Source organism: Tamandua tetradactyla, chromosome 6 (genome assembly GCF_023851605.1).
Source record: "Tamandua tetradactyla isolate mTamTet1 chromosome 6, mTamTet1.pri, whole genome shotgun sequence".
NCBI lineage: Eukaryota > Metazoa > Chordata > Mammalia > Pilosa > Myrmecophagidae > Tamandua > Tamandua tetradactyla.
Genome location: NC_135332.1, coordinates 150,115,484 through 150,137,068, shown reverse-complemented (window position 1 = coordinate 150,137,068; position 21,585 = coordinate 150,115,484). Strand labels below are relative to the sequence as shown.

The window sequence follows — 21,585 nt, the reverse complement described above, 5'->3', positions numbered from 1 at the left end:
GAACATGCTAGACACACAGTGATGGTCCAGAAGGAACATGGCATAATTTCATATGGTAAATTCAAAGGAAGAGACAGATGAACGCTCTTACTAAGGCAAAATCACTGGGGTCAGGGATTCAAGAAAAGAGAGAAACAGCCTTCACAGAATTTGAATGTGGCAGTAGTAAAAAGAACATGAGTGAGAGTTAGGAATCGAGGATGACATAAACTTATATAACATTTTGTTATATATGTTATAGGATGTTATATATGGTTTCTAGCTCTGAAAATGGACAGATTGTGATGGTTTCATGGTGAAGTGTAATACAAAAGGAGGAGATGGTTAGGATAGAAAATTGCAAAATTCAATTTCAGATATGTTGAGTTTGAAATTTCTTCAGCACCAAATCTATGGATTTGGAAGTCACTGTGGAGTGAAGCCCTAGAAACAAGAGAGATCACCAGAAAGCATGCGTGGGATGAAAAGAACATAGGGCTGAGAAGGGAATCTTCAGGAAGACCAGTGTTAAACAGGAAAGAGGCGAACAATCAGAAGAGTATGAAGTGACAAGAAGCACATAGTTGTTTCAGTCGTCTGATAAGTTAATCTTTCGAATTTAGCAGAAGTGATCATACATATAACTGAGCAGATTATCATACCATGGAGGTAAGTGGGAGAAAATTAAAAGAAAACACGGGCAACAATTTCTATTTGGGTTGTTATAAAGGAAAAGAGAGAGAAGCACTGTAGTTAGAAGACCACATAATATATAAACCAGTAGAAGGACTAATTGCTTATCTACTGATAGATTTCTCTCTCTTTGGATATATCTCATTAAGGGCTTGCAGTATATGGTGACAGTTTGGGATGTCATTGTGCAGCCAGAGTCACTGAAGGTGCCAAAGTTGAACTGAGTTCCAGGTGGGAGAATCTGATAAATATAGTCACACTCTGTATATGCCCCTCACACCTTGGCATATCATCAGATGGTGTTGTGGATGGGGCGAAAGAAGAAAACACTTCTCTTACAACTTCCAGTGTATGTTGAGCAGTCAAAGGTAGGACAATTGTTCAAATCTCAAGACAGAGTGTGGAAGAATGGGCACCACTTCATCATCATCTCTCTCACAGGTTTTAATCTAGAAATAAATGACACTTTGGGATGAAATTTCACATGTCCCCTTGCCTAAGTTATGGTGTCCAGCTGCTTAGTCAAATAAGCACTAGCCTGATTAATACTGTGAAAGTAATTTGTAGATAGATTATTACTGTGAAGGTAATTTGTAGATAGTGAGTTGAGTGCATCTACAATCAACAAAGAAGATTGCCCTCAGCAATCCATTGGAGTTCTTAAAGGGAGAACTGAGATTTTTGAAAGTCAGAAAGAAGAATTTCTGCTCTTCTTCAACCAGCCAGTTATGCCTGGGGAATACAACTTCATCTTCCACAGAGCTTCTTCTAGCTTGCAGCCTGCCCTACCGAGTACAGATGTGTTAGATTTCAGAATCATATTTTTATTAAAATTTCTAAACTTAAGGCCTACCTTACAGAACTAAGACTTGCCAATTCCCAAAGTCCTGTGAACCTATTCCTATAATCAATCAATCTCTGTCTCTCTTACATATATATAATACAATATATATATATATATATATTATAATATATATATAAAAGAAATTGTGTCCATAAATAAAATTTTCAATTTCATCAATAAAAATGATGTAGGCATTGTTTTTTTTCCCTTGTTATATAACCAGCTACATGTATAACATTTAATATTTTGCCTCTTGGCAAAATATATATATCCTGTTGGTTCATTCTTTAGAAAATCCTAACACAGAGTTTGGTACCCAGAGTGATGCAATAGACCCATACTCATAAAACTCATTGGTCTTACCATGTCCCCCATCATCTTAAAGCAGCTGAATTGATAGAAAAGTGGAAAGACCTTGCAAAGACTCAATTTTGGTGCCAACTGGGTAGCAATACCCTGAAGGGCCAGGGTAATTCTTGCTTTCTACCCCCATACCTTATGCCTTGCTAGTCCAGAGGTCTCAGTTCCAAAGAACTAAGACACAGCAATGATTCTGCTGACTTGGATATTAAGAATGACACTTGGCCACCTTGGCTCCTCATGCCTCTGAATCAACAGGCAAAGAGGACAGTTACTGTACTGGCTGGGTGTACTTACCATCTGTCTATCTACCTATCTAATTATCTTATTTTGTCTTATCCTGTCTGTCCATCTAGTCTATGTCCCAAAGGTTCTGTATCTCTTGAGAATGCTGGCTAACGCAAATTTAATATATTTCTTTTCCCAAAAAGATCTTGATGCTTTCCATATCCCACTGCTAGAATTCCTCTATAACAGGTCAGTATCTTCAAGAATCATATACAGTTCCCGTTGTACACAAAACAGCTATTATGTTGAATTTTGGGAGGCTGGAAAGAAGAGAAGCTCAGAGCCTCATTTAAAGACAAACTACTAACTAGAAGTCTCAGAATCAACCTATTTTCTGTAAGAATAAAATTTTAATTTTCAATAGGAGTCATTAATGAAAAATAATTAGATTTATAGTATTTCTACAGCAAGATATATTTAAGCACATTGAACTCCTACCGTACTCCTTCTCAAGTCACTCAGAGTATAGGAAAACAGTGAATTAGATGATAAAAAATAACACTATGATAAACTAGGAAGCAAATTCATTGAGCATCCCCAACCATCGAAAAAGTAGGGTAGTGGTTACTATATCTTTGTATAATATATTTTATGTTGTAAAATGATAAGTATAGGTTATGTTAAAATATAAAATCTATAAAATTTTATTCATGTCTGTTTACATTAATTTTAAAACAGATGTTTTTCATCTAACTATAATTTGTAGTAATCAGCATTGTTTAATGAGGGTTTATCATATGCCAGGAATTTCTACGTAGCATTGCATTTACTTTTCAACAACCCTGTTAAATAAATACAATTACTGCCTTGAGCTGAACAAAGCTAGAAGTGAATAATAAAATCTCACAATTTGCTTTACTAGATAGTATTGAAATATTTCTCACCTTTGTTGCATTTGACAGTACTTTGCTGGCCTTTATGTGGAAGGCATTTGTCCACAACACATAATTTTTCCAAAAAAGCAATATATGTTATATCTCTTAATTAAGAAGGAAAACAAATGTATAAACAATTTGTATAAAAGTATTCTCCAATATTTCTGAAAGATCAATACTATTTTCTACAGTACCAGAGATAATCTCTAATTCTGGCAGCAATTACCTTGGATAGCATTTCAATACAAAATGCTGAAAATCTTTAAGGTTGGAGAAACACATATGCAATTGGCATATAGCTACGAACATGTGGGAACATTCTACTTTTAAAACAGGGCAAACAATGGACACATTTCAGGAGAACAGTGTTTTAAAATTAATAATTACTGTCTAATATGGAGCTTACAAGTACACAGTAAATTAAGTAAGCATATTTGGTTGTCTTTGTTTGAACACAGTTCATTTCGTTGATTTATCCCTTCCGTAACGATTATTGTTGGTCTTTGCAGGGTTTCAAAGATGGGAGTAACTGTTAAAATGATTACAAAGGAAGATGGAGAACAAGTATAAAATAACAAGAGCTTAGAGGCATTTGCAGTTGAAAGTGTGATGGATGGAAATGAAGTCCCAACAAATATTTTAATTAAACTCAAATATTTAAGTACAATGCGTTTAAATATCTTCCGTCATGATATACCATTTTTACAGAACACTGATTTTGCATAGAGACCACAAACTCCAGCTCCCTTTATGACACATAATATTTTTTGCCCAGTAGATATAAAGGAACAGATTCACTATTCAGTTCTGCCGTTCTGGCACTTCAAGTTCAGGAGAAAAAAAAAGAAATCTTCAAAAATCATCCAGTGGTAAATAGCCTAATTCCACAGGAAACACACAGCTCTTCTTCCTTTCTTCACCATTAACTGCAAACAAATTCATCCTCCTCTTGTGAAGTCTGAAGTTTGTTGTTATTATTGTGAGATGAGCTGCATTCAAACTCCAAGAACAACAAAAAGAGGAAGCCAACATTGAAATTCATCTCACAGTTCGGAATTTACTTAACGGCCAGCCTGTGCACTGTGATAAACGGAATGATGATCCCGCAACATGTCTTTATCCATGGTTTGCTTTAATTAACGCCGGCTTGTTTGTTGAAAAGATGATTAATATGCCAATGAAAATTGCATAATTGAATACCACAACACTGGCACAATCAGAAAGACACATGCAGTTTTTTGATTAACATTTATTATTATTATTATTGTTGTGCTTTTTAATGTACTCTTCTCACTATGGAATGATGCAGTTCTTTGACCAAGAGGTGAAAGGAAACAGGGCTGAGGGCAGGATACTCCACGAGCAAGAGTAAAATGCAATGTGGCTTATTCAGAATGAAGCAGTCCTTTGGAGAAAACGGTCCGCAGAATTTCAAAATGCAGGCAACCTCCAATTAAACAGACATGCACGCCCGCCAAATAAAAGAGTGTAATTCTGGTTACTGACAGAGGAATAAAAAATACATATATTTCCAAAACACAAAACATTTGCATGATACCAAGAACAGAATAAATGACCTTTTAAATATGTTACTTTGTTCCAATATTAAAATTCTGGATAGTTATGGAAACTATTGTTAATTTAAAATCCTATTTTTTCACTTATATGTTAGATACATGTATCTAGTAAGCAATCTCAATAAATACACTTTGTACACATCATCTCTTAATAGATTGGTAATACCTTGATTATTTCATTAATTCAAGGAAATTTCATTTATTCGGCCATGTCCATGGGTCTCTGCACCTGACACCTAGGATTTAATGCAAAAAAAAAGAAAGCATCCTTGCCTTCAAATATCTCAGTTTAGAAATATTAAAATCAAACACTGTGGCAAAAGTTGTATTTCACTTGCAGAATTGGCTTGGTATCACATCTTTAAATTGAATATTGGAAGCCAAATACACATGTGTGCACACTGTATCTGGACATGGCTACATCTTTGAAGTTTCAGACAATATGGCTATGCCTGTCTGACCACTACACCAATAATGAGAAGAAATTATTGGTCTGGACCACAGATTTTTAGTGCTCTCTCTTGCTGTCAGTGCAAAAATAACTCCTTATAGCATCATGCTTTCATTAATAAAGTAGTAAGCTTTTGCCAGAAATTAGTATATAAATGATACCATCTCAGTAAAAGTAAAAATGCATTCAAACTGAAGAATTTCTGCAGCATATCTGTCAAAAGAAATGGATACTTAATAACTGTTGAACTTGCTAACAGGTTATTTCCTGTAATATTCCACTTTTAAGAGCTACACAAAATCCAAACAAGATAATTAGCTGTTATTCTCCTTTGCAAAAATCTTCTGATGCTTAGTTTGTGCTGAAAACAGAAGGGTAAGAGTTTGAAATCAGAGCACTTTGAACTTGCGATGATTTTAAGTGAGAGCGAGGAGACAACTCCTGGAGAATAAAGTTCCATCAATAATTAATAATAAAGTTAGATCATTTCATGAGTGCATTATTTAGTGAGTTTTTCCAAACAGAGAATATTAAGCCCTGAATATTTTCTTCTGCTGTATTTCAAATATGACCATGCTTGACACAGTTGGCCCTGTGGCCCCAAGGCCCCATGCCTACATCTTACTGACCTTCGCCCTCTGCCATGGCCTCAGTTACAGTGCCTGTTACAACTTTTCCATTGTGCTATACCCTTGTAGGAGACTTACATCGAAACCAAAAGTTTCAATTCAGGTAACTCGCACCTATTACAGGTGGTTCTTAAGGTAACACTAAAATGATATTAAACCATTTGAAAAGGAGGGAAATGACATTGCTATTGGAGAATAAAATTTTGAAAAAACCACCCATAAAGGACCAGGAAAAGTCCAGTTTCCTTGAGGAGTGAGAATGGCTTCCAACACAAGAAGACTTAGAATCCAAGAGGCTCAGCTAGTTCACAGTTTAGAATTCATCCTTCTTCAGTTTGTCACCTTGGGCAAGTTATTCATCTAAGCTTGTGTTTCCTCTTCTAAAAAATGGGAATAATGGTCTTTCAAATGTGGCAGAAACTGTTACTTCTCTCCCATTGCTTACCCCTAAACCATGTATTCCTGACTTTCAATTTGGCACATCACTGACATACAGGCATTGTTATCCAGTGACCACTGCAGGTAAGCAACCATGTGAGGCAAGTGCTGGCTAATGGATGCAAGTAGAAAAGCTGTGTGCCATTTCAAGAATTTCCATAGCGGCCAGGAAGAACCCTCCACCGCCCTACCTCCTTCATGCCGGCTGCAATCAGATGTGAGGGCTGGAGTGTAAGCAGCCACCGTGTCCCTTGAAAGGGGGATAGATGGCTGAAGACATGCCTCATATTTCTGGGACGGTCAATTAAACTTTGGATTTCTTACCTTAAACTCCACATACCAAGTCAGATAACCTTTCTCATAAAAATCAATCTTATTTGGTGCTTTTGGTCACTGAAAAAAATCTTAACAGATAGATTTTATAAAACTGGTATGATAAATTAGAAAACAAAATAGACCACTTGGCAACATGCCAGATACTTAATTTAAGCCCTGAATAAATGTGTGGTGGTGTGGGAGTTGTGGTAGTGGTAATAATAGCCTGACACATTTCATTTATTCCACACACATTATTCTGAATTCCTACTATGTGCCAGACACTGTTCTACAGTAAGGGTTGGTAAAATCTGGTCGGCTCCTACTTTTGTAAATAAAGTTTCACACCATGAGGGCACAGTTTATATTTATCATCTAGCCCTGTACAGGAAATAATGCTGAGCCTTCTTCTAGAGAACATAAAGCTTGCACTCTAGTAGGAAAAAATATAATACATTGTATACATTTTTTAAAAAGCCCTTTACAAGGTATGCTAATCAGCAATGAAAACACACACGCACATAAAGAAGAAGAAAAAAAACAAAACAAGCAGAGAAGGCACCTGATGGCCACAATGGGAACTTCAGTGGGCTCGTGGGTCAATCCCAATTGTGAAGACAGACAAAGCTGACTCTCAAAAGCTAGCACAATTTAATATTAGCGTAATATAACTTTACCCTAATTTTGAGCACAGCCTTGGTAAGCATACTTCTAACTGTAAGTCTTCCCATGCAACTTGCTCACATAGAAAATATGATGTAGGAAAGTTAACGTGAACCTCTGGTTTATCTGACGGACATATATCTCACTGCAAATAAATGAACTGGTTTCTTGTGCTACATATCAGTTGCTTAGGAGCTTTGTTTTTATATTTCACTATCCCTGAATCTGAAATTTCTCTACATTGCTATGCATTCACTCTATTACAAAGTATCAAACCACTTCAATAATGGTTTTTTCCTATGCAGTTTGAAGTTGATAGCAAAAACTACATCACTTTCCCTACTGCTTAAAATACAACAAATGGTTAGAAGGACAGTTTTTCAAAAGAAAAAAGGTTTCAATTCTTAAAATTCTGGAAGAAATAAAGTGTTTAGTTTCTCTACAAAGCCACCAAATCTACAGACACACACACACACACACAACCCATAAAGCAACTTCTTTTGAGAACATTTTACGAGTTGAGTTGAAGGATTATGGCATTTAAAATACATAATTTCAGAAAAGTTATGAATCAATTTTCAAGTAGCAACATTAAAATATTAGGACTAGACATCCAGTAAGGTGCTTACTGAATAGCCGAGCCCATTCCATAAGGTTCAAGTGACTTTTTAGGAGATTATCGCTTTCTTAATTCCAGAAGTAGGATTATGAGTCAGGCAGAAGGAAAAATGACAATCAGAAAGATCCATTTCTGAAAAGCTTCAAAAAATATACCTCCACGTTCTCATCCTGGCCAGCTTTTCATGTGAATCATCTAAAGCTCAGGTGACGGATCTTTGTGTTATTGAACTTGCTCCAGTATCTAAATCAGGCCTGCTTAGCCAAACAGATGGTCAGCACAAATCATAACTCATCAGTAATGCCTTACATTTTTAACAAAAGAAGCTTAAATCATTTTCTCTCCTGGTTTCCCTCCTGTCTGACAGTCCATTCTCGGTCTCTTTAACTGGATCCTCTTAATCTGATCCTCTCTCAAATATCAGAGTCCTACAGGGCCCTTTTCTCTACATATTCCACATTTTATTACTCAATATTCTCATTCTCAAAATCTCTAACAAACTCCTGAGGCTTCTCCTACTTTAAACGACTCTAGTTGTTCTTCCCTCTCTTCAGGTTCTGCTGCTTCTACAGGTCTCTTAGCTTTTCCTGGGTGTGGTGGTTTGAAGCTTTATGTACCCCATGTTCTTAGGTCTAATCCATTCCTGTGGGTGTGAATCCACTATCAGTAGGACCTATCGATGAGGCTTCAGTTAAGGTGTGTGTGACCCAGCCCAGTCAGAATGACTCTTAATTCTATTACTGGAGTCATTTATAAATGTAATAAATTCAGGCAGAGAGAGAGAGAGAGAAAAAAAGCTTGAGGAAGCAACAAGTTATGTCCATGGAACAGGAAGAGAAGGAAGAGACCAGCAGATGCCACCATGTACCTTGCCATGTGATAGAAGAGCCAAGGATCATGGGCTGCTAGCCCAAGAATGTCAATCTTCAGGAAGAAAGCATTACCTTGGTGATACCTTGATTTGGATATTTTTCTGGCCTCAAAACCATGAACAAATAAATCCCTGCTGTTTAAGCTGAACCACTGCACTGATATTTGCTTGAGCAGCCCAGGAAACTAAAACAACAGAATTATTGCTTTAGTATCCTGACATCTTCCAGGACTTCACTCCATCATAAGTGGCTTTAATGGTGACCATTTCAAAATTCACACTTGATCTTTTTATTCTCATTCTCAAAAGAAAAGCAGTAGCCTCTGGACTGAGGCTGCTGCTGCTGCCTGCGGGGAGGCTGTTGGTCTCTGGGTCCTTACCTGGGAGATGGAACTGAGACCACTTCACAGAGTTGGAACTGAGCCCACTTTCATCATGCCAGTCCCTCTGTCCTTCTACAGGTTATATTTAGGAATATATGAAGTCACTAAAATATTTTTAAGCTTTAGGTGAGAAAAATATGCTCATTCTCCTTGAAAATTCATTAGGGTTTGATGCTACAATTTATATTATTCGATCTCAGGGAACCCTAAATACCTCTGATAAATTGGGTCCAAAGTAACCCACCCTGGGTAGTATTTCTAAGACAGCCATCAAAAGCAAATATAAAACCTGTTCTGGAAAGATCAGTATCCAAACGAGAACATCCAGGATTTCCACAAATGAGGTCCCCTTAAGATAAGGTTGCAATCCAAAATTAGAAAATTGCGGACAAATAAATACATGCATTCATTCATGGGACCAACAATAAAAAATAAGATAAGGTTGCCAAGATTTGGTGATGATGATGATAGCAGTCAATATTTACTGAGTAATTATTATATGCCAGGCACTATTCTAAGGACATTTTACATATTCATGCATTGATAGCCACAAAATTATCTCTTTTTCAGATGAGGAAACTAAGTAGAATTAGTGGATGCCAAAAATAAGTATATTTAATAATTAATGATGCAAAGAAGTACTCAAAAAACCCATAAGATTAAAACAAACAATTAATAAAACAGTAGGAAGATCTGAAAAAGAACAAAATAGAAATCCTAGATAGTTATACATTTAAATTAAAATATCAGTGTAAAGTTAAACCACTGACTGGACTGCAGGAGAGAGCAGTAGAGAAATATATTTTAGAGAACATGGAAGGCAGAATGAAAAGTTCAGATTTCTAATATGAATAACAAAAGAACAGCATAGAGAGGCAGAGGAAAATAAAAATTTTTAAGTGAAATGGCTAATTTTTTTGTCTGGAATTGATGGATGGAATGAATTTTCACATTTGGAAATCATAAATTGAGAATAAAAATAAAGCCACACATAGGCTTTATTTTTGAAATTGCAGAACAAAGTCAAAGAGCAGATCTTAAAAGTAACCAAAAAGAAAAGACAGGTGACTTAAAAAGGAATGACAATCTGACAGCCACTCCAATAATGAGAAATACCAGAAAAAAAGGAATAATTTCCAATTCTCTGAGAAATTAATCCTCAACATAGACTTCAATAGCCAGTTTATTGTTCAACAATGATAGCCAAATAAAGATTTCTTCCACCCAGCTAGAAAGGGCTGAAAATTCACTGCTAAGAAAACATTGCTAAGGTAGCTACTAATTTATTTCAGGAAGAAAAAATTAAAGGAATGAGATAAAAAAAAAAAGCAGTAGTGAGCAAAGAACATAGGTAAATAAAAAGGCAAACATAAGAAAACATCTATACAATATATTACACAATAATAGAAAATGTCTAAAATACTATACACAAGATCATGCAAAATAAGCAGTAACTTGGTAGTTAAACAATTCTAAAGTTTTGCATTATATGGAAGAAGGAGAGAGATGTTGATTAATAAGGGACTCATTAATTTGAACAACCATATTAAGATGCTTACCTTAATTGAGTCTGTATCTGATATTTAAAGACAAGTTATTTTATAGAATATATGCAATATTAACAACGGCTCATTCACTCTGACCCAGAGAATGAACTCTGAAACCAGATTCAAACTGGGGTTTTCCCATGATTAGAATCAATGAGATGTTGTTGCTTTATGCTTGAGGTAGTTTATGTTAGATTTTTGTTTTTGCATGTACTCAAGATGGACACTACAGTTGGACCTAAATAGAACTGAACTCGTAGAGATACTGCTCTGTGGTTCTTATCTGGAACAGAATCAGCCTAATATAATGACACACGGAACCACGGCGTGGATTCTGCATTACAGGACTGGCAAAGTTCTGGCTACCATTCCAACAATAAGAACAGCGACAACAAAAACCACAAGGCAAGCAGCCATGCTTTTTGTAAAAAGGGTTCACTGCATATCTTCAGGCGACAGAAAAACAATCACGTCGGTAGGTGAGAGAAAAACAATCACGACGATTCTCTCAAACAAATAAGCTTATGATGGGTTTTACTTATTGAAGTGGTAAGCATTCTTTTATTCCCAAACTAGATGCTCATTTACCTACTTAAGACAATAGTGATTCCATTTTCTGAGCAGACCCCTTGGCAGCAAACAAATAATAAAAATTAAGGGAAGCAATATAGCCCGCATTAAACAAAATATTCTTCCGACACTGAAAGTATGATGTAATGTTCTCTCAGCCCAGACTAAACTACTCTTATCCTCTTCACCTTTGCTGCCACTTATTTTCTGAATTGGATTTTTTGGAATGTAATCCCACAAAGCCATCGTTCATAAATTCAGGAAGCATGTACTGCCTGGAGATATTACTTACGAAAATTTTTTTTTTTCTTCTCATAGGAATCTTTTTAACTTTTCCAGAATATGCCTTTTTTCTTGAATTAACATTATATTCTAGTCCAATACGATATCTACAGTACAATTAAATAATCTACTGATTTAAAAGGAACATAAAAGCCTAAAATACATTAAGAACTAAAGTAAAAGAAAAGAGTTGAAGTTGCATATTGCACAATTTTACTTTCTCTTGAGGTAACACAGGCACCTGGGATCTACAGTGATACTGGTGACAGTATGTGAGATGTTTAGATATAGTTACTTTAGTAGATGCAGAGTTATGTAATATTACTGCCATGTAAGTGGAAGACACATACATGAACGAAGGCATAAAATTAAATGATACCAAAAGGTAGAAAGAAGTTGAAAATACATTAACATGCCAATGCTCCCTGGACAAGTATTGCTCTTTTCTTTCAAACACCATGTAGTTAAGAGATCTGCGTGTACAGTATATGTTCCCCAACTCCTCTACAAGCCATGAAGCAGAACTGAAATTGACATTAGTCAAAGGAAGCTAAAGAGCAGCTGAGTATGAGAAAGGTCACTGGCAAGAAAACAATGTACTAGTATAATCACCCACTCTCAAAAGATTATCTCGGTAATAACTGAGCTTACAGCTGTGGTCCCCTACCATACTATTTGATGCTCAATGAGAAGCTCAAGTGACTCACCAATGTTGTCATGCCTTCATTTATGTAATATAATGAAATCAGCTTTGAAATAGATTCAGACTAATAAAATCATGATACACCAAACCATAGCATGAATTCTACAGTACAGGACTGGCAAAGTTCTGGTTACCATTTCAACAACAATAACAACAAAAACCACAAAGCATGCAGTCATGATTTTTATAAACAGGGTTCACTACATATCTCAGGTCACAAAAAAACAATCTTGTAGATTCTTTCAAACAAATAAGCTTATAATGGGTTTTACTAACTGAGGTGTTAAGCATTCTTTTATTCCCAAAAACAATGGAGTCAGTGGACTGAGAAAAAGAAATGCAACATGTTCTTCCAACAATTTAACAATTTTGTCCTTGTTTATAATCATTAATCCTTAATCCACTGTGCTTCAAGAATGCTAGCATTAAATATTTTGTTTGTAGAACTGGCTTTGCCTAAACTTCATTTATCTTAAAACTTACTACAGACATTACCACATTATTTACCATGGTTTTGGCCATTATCTTCATTGTTCAATGCACCAAATCGGGAGCCAGAAGTGAGTAACAGTCCTATTCATTTTTTTCAATACCTGCCCTTAAAGATTTTATGGGCTAAAAAATAAAGCTTATTGGGGATAAAATGAAAATATAAGTTTTTAAACACTTGAAATGAGATGTGTTAACTTCAATATCCCATGTTCAACAGTATTTAAAATGGATATGTCTAATTAGAACACCTACCTCTCCAGGTCTGAAGGACAGTAAGAAGTACATAAAATAAAATGGAATGCCTGCCATATTCTTTGTTAGTTTTCTGACAACAAACCTAGTCTTCTCCCTATCAATTGGAATTTTAACTTTAATCTCAATATTTTACATTTGTTCAACTTAACATCATATTAAGACAAATCAGACACTTTTCACCATTATCATGCCTATTAATAACATGATACTAAATATAAGACCACAAAGGTCTGTGATAACCACTAAAATGAGAAATTTACACTCAGTCAGAAAGTTTCAATTGTTCTAGAATGCATATACCATGATTATGAAGATGAGCCAGAAAAGAGAAAAAAGAACACATACATTATCTTTGATTTCCTGGGGGATGAAAACTAAGGAGGTACTTTAGCTGAGCTCCAGGAAAACTCCCAGCCAGAGGGGCATCTGCCTTGGAGAAGAAGAACTGAATAATGTAATCAGGTGTTTGAAGAAGGCCACGACTTCTAAAGCACTGCTTCCTACACCCAGGGTCATTAGAATCACCTGAGCTGCTACAGGGGCAGGTAGGTTATTAAAAATAATAGAGTTCCAGACCCACTCCACATCCAAAGAATGGCAAATTCTAGGAATGAGGAAGAATTGAGTGGTCAATGATCTAAGGGGCGTTCCAATTCTAAGACTCGTATTTCAGAATTCACGAAAACGTGAAGTTCTGTACCATCATTAAGAAGCCTCCAACTACATGTGAGTGACAAAACCCGGCTCCCAACCGATCCAGATAATTCCCCTTAGGAATCAGGATCATTAGGAGATGTGCTATTTTAGCTATTCCTGGTTCTGACATTTAAAGATTAGGAAAGTCATTAGGTCACAGGAGAATCAGTTCTTTGACACATTCCGTTCTTATAAATTAAGTTAGAGAAGTAGAAACTTACACTTTTTAACATCTGTATTTAATATTTTAACAGCACAGTTTACATAGGCAGTTCAACATACTTTACCATGCAGTTTTCAAATCTGTTTTAATCGATATTTTATATTATAAATGAGGAAACACTACACTCAGAGAAGCTAAAGCAATTATCCAAAACCATACTGTCAGGAAGTATAGGGGTTGGGGATCTGACACTTGAATTGAAATGTGTTAACTTCGATACCGCATGTTCAACAGCATTTAAAATGGAAGATGTCTAATTAGGAAAACAATGTATTAGATGTCAAATGATTCATCCTTTCTTTGCAAGTCTGGGTCAGATTTTCAGATTCCTATTCTTGAAAGAATATATTTTCTCTGGAGCCAAAATTAAACAATTTTTATCACTGAGATAAAGTATTGTGCATTAAAGGAAAGTTGTGATAAACGTAACCCTTGCTCTTGAATGACCCAGAAGGAAAAAAACACAAAGACTTGTGATGTGGTGAAAAGAAGACTTTAAGTAAGTTAAAGACCTAGTTTATAGGCCACAATCTGCCACTAACTAACTAATAGGACCTTGAGAAAGGCATAGAAATTATTTGAACCTAGGTTTACACATTGGTAGGAAGGGGGATCCATTAACGTAATATAAATATACTTAGCCATTGCCATGCTATCCTTCTCAAAATCATCACTAATAACCACGCCATGGAAGAAAGTGCTAGAAAAATTATAAAGTTTACTTCTATCCACAAAATATTACTTAATTTGGTAAATCTTATGGCTAACAGCCTTTAATTTCCTGCCATATGATGATTCAAGAAAGGAACCAACAGACTGAAATCATTTTACTTCGGTGAATATCAAATGCAGGCTAATTAACTTTCAAAATTCTTGAAAAAGCACAGGCCACTTCCGGTTGAATACATAATTTTTCAAAGAACATTTTTATTACTATACCACTGAGTTATGTTTTTATTATCACAAACATTTCAATTTTCTGATACAGTGTATTGTACACTTGCATAATTGTAAGAACAGAGTTTGCACATATTTGTACAGTTTTCAGTTCTTGACCTACTTGGGGAATACTTCAGATTGATTGCAAAGAGGGCTTGTGCAGGGATGGGGACCCACAACTTGAAGGCTGTAGTGCCTGCAGTGATGTCCCCTCACCTGTCATCCAGATCACTATTTGACCATGTTAATTTTTACAAGGACATTTTTAATACAAAAGAGCTCTAGGTTAAGTTCTACATTCACTCAATAAATATTGTTCAATTATTTGTTATGGGCTATAGGCTATGCTAATCACTAGAAATAATATAGGAAGCAAGGTGGAAAAGATTCCCACCCCAGTGAGCTGGGGAAGAGAGATAATTATCCAAAACACTAACTTAAATGCTGGTTAAGTACTATGGGAGAGACATCTTCTAGGGGGCCATGGGGGAGGGGGTGGGGAGGTAATCATAGGCCTAAGGAGAACAGTTATTTTAAGAGCAACTAAAAGTCACTTTTGCCCTGCCAGAGTAGTTGCACATGGCATTATCCAGAACACATATTTGTGACAAATGTTTCTGACCCTTGAATATACATCAAAATCTTGTATAGAGCTTAGAAAAAATATGAGGATCTCCAAAGCTATTCCATGAAATTCTAACTCTCTAATTTTAGGTATCTGCCGTTTTATAAAGTTCCTTATTGATCTATGTTTCATACCTCATATTGGCATGACTTTCTTAATTTTTCTTTGCAAGGCCCATTTTTAGGAAGTTCTGATTCTTTGAAATCAACTCTAAAGTTGAATGTGAAATTGAAAGTTGCCTTGCAAGATAATAGACCTTTCTCTAAATCAATAATCAAATCGGTAGAAATTCTGTGGATAAAAATCAACAGGGGCTTACACAATTATTTTACCACTTATTTCCATACCAACTTGTAGAGACAACGTAAAAAAAATGCCTTTCCAGTTAATGTTGAATTTTTTAACCACATACATACAAAATTATCTTAATCAGGTTATTCTGTCCCTCATTTTAATCTGTTGACACTTGCAAATTTTCTTTGGCTGATATTTAACTTTTCCTCAGCAAATTGCAAGCACTAAGCAGTCCAAACACTTGATCTGTTCTAATAATCAAAGGTTTTATGTAAAACTTGAACATTCAAGCTGTTAGAATTGAAGATGTTTATTTATTACATGTACTACAGAGCACCAAAAAAAAGCACCAAAGTGTTTCCAGATTTCTAGGAAACATAACTTCAAACTAATAATTTGAGGGTCTTAACATTGAGAAGCAGAGAGAGGTTCTTTACAAGAGGTTAGGGATTTTCCTCGGAAGGGTTGTCTCCTGGTTATAAAATCAGAGAAAGGGATGAATTAAAATGATTACGCTTTTAAAATGACTTAGTAGAAGTGACAGGGTTTTTTTTAACCTAAATATTTTTTAAGCACCAAATTTGTCACTCCTGTAAGTTATATGTTACTAACTGTAAAATCACTTTATTGCAGCAGTAAAAGAAATGAAGTACTTTTAGCCAATGTTTTTCAATAAATCAGGAACTTTGTATTAAATCCACATTTTATTTGCTTATATGGACGCTCTTTTATTTTGACTGAATTAGTACTGACTACTGACTCACAAAATAAGGTGCTTCTGAGAAGCTCTGCAGGTCCAGGGGGTGGGTTTCCCTGAGGGCAACAGGCCTGGGAGGGCAAAAAAAAAAAAAGATGCTAATGCTATTATGCTTGAATTGAGAGAAGTATTTACCTAGGATGGATATTTTTAAAGCCATACTCACCCACACGAGCACTTCTGTGCTCAACTAGTCATAAGACAGTTTTATGCATCTTAGCTAATAGATAATCATTAATGATTTATTATTATAAGATTATAAGAATATAAATGATGTAAAGTTACCACAGAATTCTCATTTCTTAAAAAATATTTAAGTGGTTATGCTGTTTGCTTTTTGGCTACTTTTTAACTTGTCAATATTCTCTTGAGGAAAAAGGAAAAGAAAGGGGGGGGAAGTAGGAGAAAAATCACAAATCTTTTAATTTTGCTTTTCATTAGCATGTCAGTTAAAAATCTTGATAGCACTCTAAACTGTTCGTTGAAATTGTGTTACTTAATTCACAGTGGATCTACATTGTCCCTGACTATTTTCAACATGGACAAATGACAACTATTGCAACCAAATGCTGGAATGAATACCAAAGGGTCAACATCACTTTTGAGTCCTTTTAAGTAAAGGGACTCAGAATATATGCCAATTTTATGAAATTTTCCCTGTCATGGAGATATGTGTGTGTGTGTATATATATATATATATATATAAAGACCCAGAAGCTAAAAGACAAAAACAAAAACAGGAACCAAAAACTAGAAACAAATCACAGGTTTTATACAGAAGCACAGCCAGTAGTCGAGAACCTAGCTTTGTTAATGGACTATCCAGAATATCATCATAATCTAATATACATCAATTACAACTAAACCGCCACAGTAAAATTGCCATATGGCTGGGTAGCCTGCTCAAGACAGCGGAGCCCCGTAAGTGCTTTGGAACTTTTCCAATCTAAGCTGCAAACCAAAGAATAAAGTCAATTAGATTCTTTCCCCACTGTAAAAAGCTGGTGTTTTTGCACATGTGTATACACATATAAACAGATATTTGCATAAGTAGATCATAAATGAATTAACGTGAAGGATTTTTTTCTAAGTTCTTTATAAGGGAGGGTGAAAGGGATTCCTTTAATTTTGTTACTTTGTAGGGATTCCCTCTAGTTACAAAATCTTGTTAAAATAGCAATCCTAATTCACTGGGTTTTAAATCTCTTCTTTGGCTGGCTGTCTTCAAGTCCTTTGTAAAATAGTTGATTCTTTTTTTTTTTTTAACTTTTTTTTAATTAATTAAAAAAATTAACAACAAAACATTTAGAAATCATTCCATTCTATATATATAATCAGTAATTCTTAATATCATCACATAGCTGCATCTTCATCATTTCTTAGTACATTTGCATCGATTTAGAAAAAGAAATAAAAAGACAACAGAAAAAGAAATACAATGATAATCGAGAAAAAAAAAACTATACGTACCATACCCCTTACCCCTCGCTTTCATTTACCACTATTTCAAACTGAATTTATTTTAACATTTATTCCCCCTATTATTTATTTTTATTCCATATGTTCTACTCTTCTGTTGATATAGTAGCTAAAAGGAACATCAGATACAAGGTTTTCACATTCACAAAGTCTCATTGTGAAAGCTATATCATTGTTCAATCATCATCAAGAAACATGGCTACTGGAACACAGCACTACATTTTCAGGCAATTCCCTCCAGCCTGTCCACTACATCTTGAACAACAAGGTGATATCTACTTAATGCGTAAGAATAACCTCCAGGATAACCTCTTGACTCTGTTTGGAATCTCTCAGCCATTGACACTTTGTCTCATTTTACTCTTCCCCCTTTTGGTCAAGAAGGTTCTCCCAGTCTCTTGATGTTAATTCTCAGCTCATTCTAGGGTTTTTCTCAGTCCTTTGATGCTGAGTCTCAGCTCATTCCAGGATCTTTGTCCCACGTTGCCAGGAAGGTCCACACCCCTGGGAGTCATGTCCCACGCAGAGAGGGGGAGGGTGGTGAGACTGCTCATCATATTGGCTAGAGAGAGAGGCCACATCTGAGCAACAAAAGAGGCTCTCTTGGGGGTGATTCTTAGGCCTAAATTTTAAGTAGACTTGACGTATCTTTTGTGGGGTTAAATTTCATGTGAACATACCCCAAGACTGGGGGCTCAGCCTATAGCTTTGGTTGTCCACACTGCTTGTGAGAATATCAAGAATTCAACTTGGGGAAGTTAAATTTCTCCCAACTCTCACCATTCCCCAAAGGGGCCTTGCAAATACTTTTCCAGTCACTGATCAAATCATTCTGGGATTCATCAGGGGATCACTCTGGACAAACCAACAAAATCTCATGTGCTACCTGAGATTCCAAGTACTTATGACATTCAATCAAACTATCTACATGAGTTATATTAGGAAATGCTCTAGTCAAAATCTAAATTTTGTAACCAATAAATATTTTTTGCTTTAGTCTCACACATAAGGTGACATTTTAAAGTATTAGTTATCTATTTTCAGCACCCTGCAATAATGACAATCCTTTGTTCTTCCTCATGCCAAAACATTTTTAAAATTTGTACATTGTACATTTCACAATTATTATACACTCTAGGCATTCCTAGATTATACCATCTTGATCTTTAACATCTAATTTTCTTTCTAATTTCATTTATGTTCCCAGCCCTCCTCCCTCTATCATTCTCACATGCAGCTTCATTCAGTGTTTTAACGTAATTACATTACAGTTAGGTAGTATTGTGCCGTCCATTTCTGAGTTTGTGTATCCAGTCCGGTTGCACAGTCTGTATCCCTTCAGCTCCAATTACCCACTATCTTACCCTATTTCTATTTCCTGATGGTCTCTGTTACCAATGACATATTCCAAGTTTATTCACTAATGTTGGTTCATATCAGTGAGACCATACAGTATTTGTTCTTTAGTTTTTGGCTAGTCTCACTCAGCATAATGTTCTCTAGGTCCATCCATGTTGTTACATACTTCATAAGTTTGTTCTGTCTTAGAGTTGCATAATATTCCATCGTATGTATATACCACAGTTTGTTTAGCCACTCGTCTGTTGATGGACATTTTGGCTGTTTCCATCTTCTTGCAATTTAAATAATGCTGCTATATACATTGGTGTGCAAATGTCTGCTTGTGTCTTTGCCCTTAAGTCCTCTGAGTACATACCTAGCAATGGTATTGCTGGGTCATATGGCAATTCTATATTCAGCTTTTTGAGGGACCGCCAAACTGCCTTCCACAGTGGTTGCACCATTTGACATTCCCACCAACAGTGAATAAGTGTGCCTCTTTCTCCACATCCTCTCCAGCATTTGTCATTTTCTGTTTTGTTGATAACGGCCATTCTGATGGGAGTGAGATGATATCTCATTGTGGTTTTGATTTGCATTTCTCTAATGGCCAGGGACATTGAGCATCTCTTCATGTGCCTTTTGGCCATTTGTATTTCCTCTTCTGAGAGGTGTCTGTTCAAGTCTTTTTCCCATTTTGTAATTGGGTTGGCTGTCTTTTTGTTGTTGAGTTGAACAATCTCTTTATAAATTCTGGATACTAGACCTTTATCTGATGTCTTTCCAAATATTGTCTCCCATTGTGTAGGCTGTCTTTTTACTTTCTTGATGAAGTTCTTTGATGCACAAAAGTGTTTAATTTTGAGGAGCTCCCATTTATTTATTTATTTCTTCAGTGCTCTTGCTTTAGGTTTAAGGTCCATAAAACTGCCTCCAATTGTAAGATTCATAAGATATCTCCCTACATTTTCCTCTAACTGTTCTATGGTCCTGGACCTAATGTTTAGATCTTTGATCCATTTCGAGTTAACTTTTGTATAGGGTGTGAGATACGGGTCCTCTTTCATTCTTTTGCATATGGATATCCAGTTCTCTAGGCACCATTTATTGAAGAGACTGTTCTGTCCCAGGTGAGTTGGCTTGACTGCCTTATCAAAGATCAAATGTCCATAGATGAGAAGGTCTATATCTGTGCACTCTATTCGATTCCATTGGTCAATATATCTATCTTTATGCCAGTACCATGCTGTTTTGACCACTGTGGCTTCATAATATGCCTTAAAGTCAGGCAGCATGAGACCTCCAGCTTCATTTTTTTTCCTCAAGATACTTTTAGCAATTCAGGGCACCCTTCCCTTCAAGATAAATTTGCTTATTGGTTTTTCTATTTCTGAAAAGTAAGTTGTTGGGATTTTGATTGGTATTGCGTTGAATCTGTAAATCAATTTAGGTAGAATTGACATCTTAACTATATTTAGTCTTCCAATCCATGAACACGGTATGCCCTTCCATCTATTTAGGTCTTCTGTGATTTCTTTTAACAGTTTCTTGTAGTTTTCTTTGTATAGGTATTTTGTCTCTTTAGTTAAATTTATTCCTAAGTATTTTATTCTTTTAGTTGCAATTGCAAATGGAATTCGTTTCTTGATTCCCCCCTCAGCTTGTTCATTGCTAGTGTATAGAAACACTAGGATTTTTGAATGTTGATCTTGTAACCTGCCACTTTCCTGTACTCGTTTATTAGCTCTAGTAGTTTTGCTGTGGATTTTTCAGGGTTTTCGATGTATAGTATCATATCATCTGCAAACAGTGATAGTTTTACTTCTTCCTTTCCAATTTTGATGCCTTGTATTTCTTTTTCTTGCCTGATTGCTCTGGCTAGAACTTCCAACACGATGTTGAATAACAGTGGTGATAGTGGACATCCTTGTCTTGTTCCTGATCTTAGGGGGAAAGTTTTCAATTTTTCCCCATTGAGGATGATATTAGCTGTGGGTTTTTCATATATTCCCTTTATCATTTTAAGGAAGTTCCCTTCTATTCCTCTCCTTTGAAGTGTTTTCAACAGGAAAGGATGTTGAATCTTGTCAAATGCCTTCTCTGCATCAATTGAGATGATCATGCGATTTTTCTGCTTTGATTTGTTGATATGGTGTATTACATTAATTGATTTTCTTATGTTGAACCATCCTTGCATACCTGGGATGAATCCTATTTGGTCATGATGTATAATTCTTTTTATGTGTTGTTGGATTCAATTTGCTAGAATTTTGTTGAGGATTTTTGCATCTATATTCATTAGAGAGATTGGTCTGTAGTTTTCTTTTTTTGTAATATCTTTGCCTGGTTTGGGTATGAGGGTGATGTTGGCTTCATCGAATGAATTAGGTAGTTTTC

At 35.7% G+C, this 21,585-nt stretch overlaps 1 protein-coding gene and 1 long non-coding RNA gene across 7 annotated transcripts in view; one reads left to right on the top strand and one right to left on the bottom strand.

The window, feature by feature from the left end:
* ZFPM2 (zinc finger protein, FOG family member 2) overlaps positions 1-21,585 on the bottom strand; it is a 476,528-nt gene that overhangs the window by 287,868 nt on the left and 167,075 nt on the right. The window lies entirely within an intron of this gene.
* LOC143688947 (uncharacterized) overlaps positions 13,505-21,585 on the top strand; it is a 61,786-nt gene continuing 53,705 nt past the window's right edge. The window contains exon 1 of the long non-coding RNA XR_013178399.1: positions 13,505-13,560. This is a non-coding gene — a long non-coding RNA (uncharacterized LOC143688947). The remainder of the gene's footprint in view (positions 13,561-21,585) is intronic.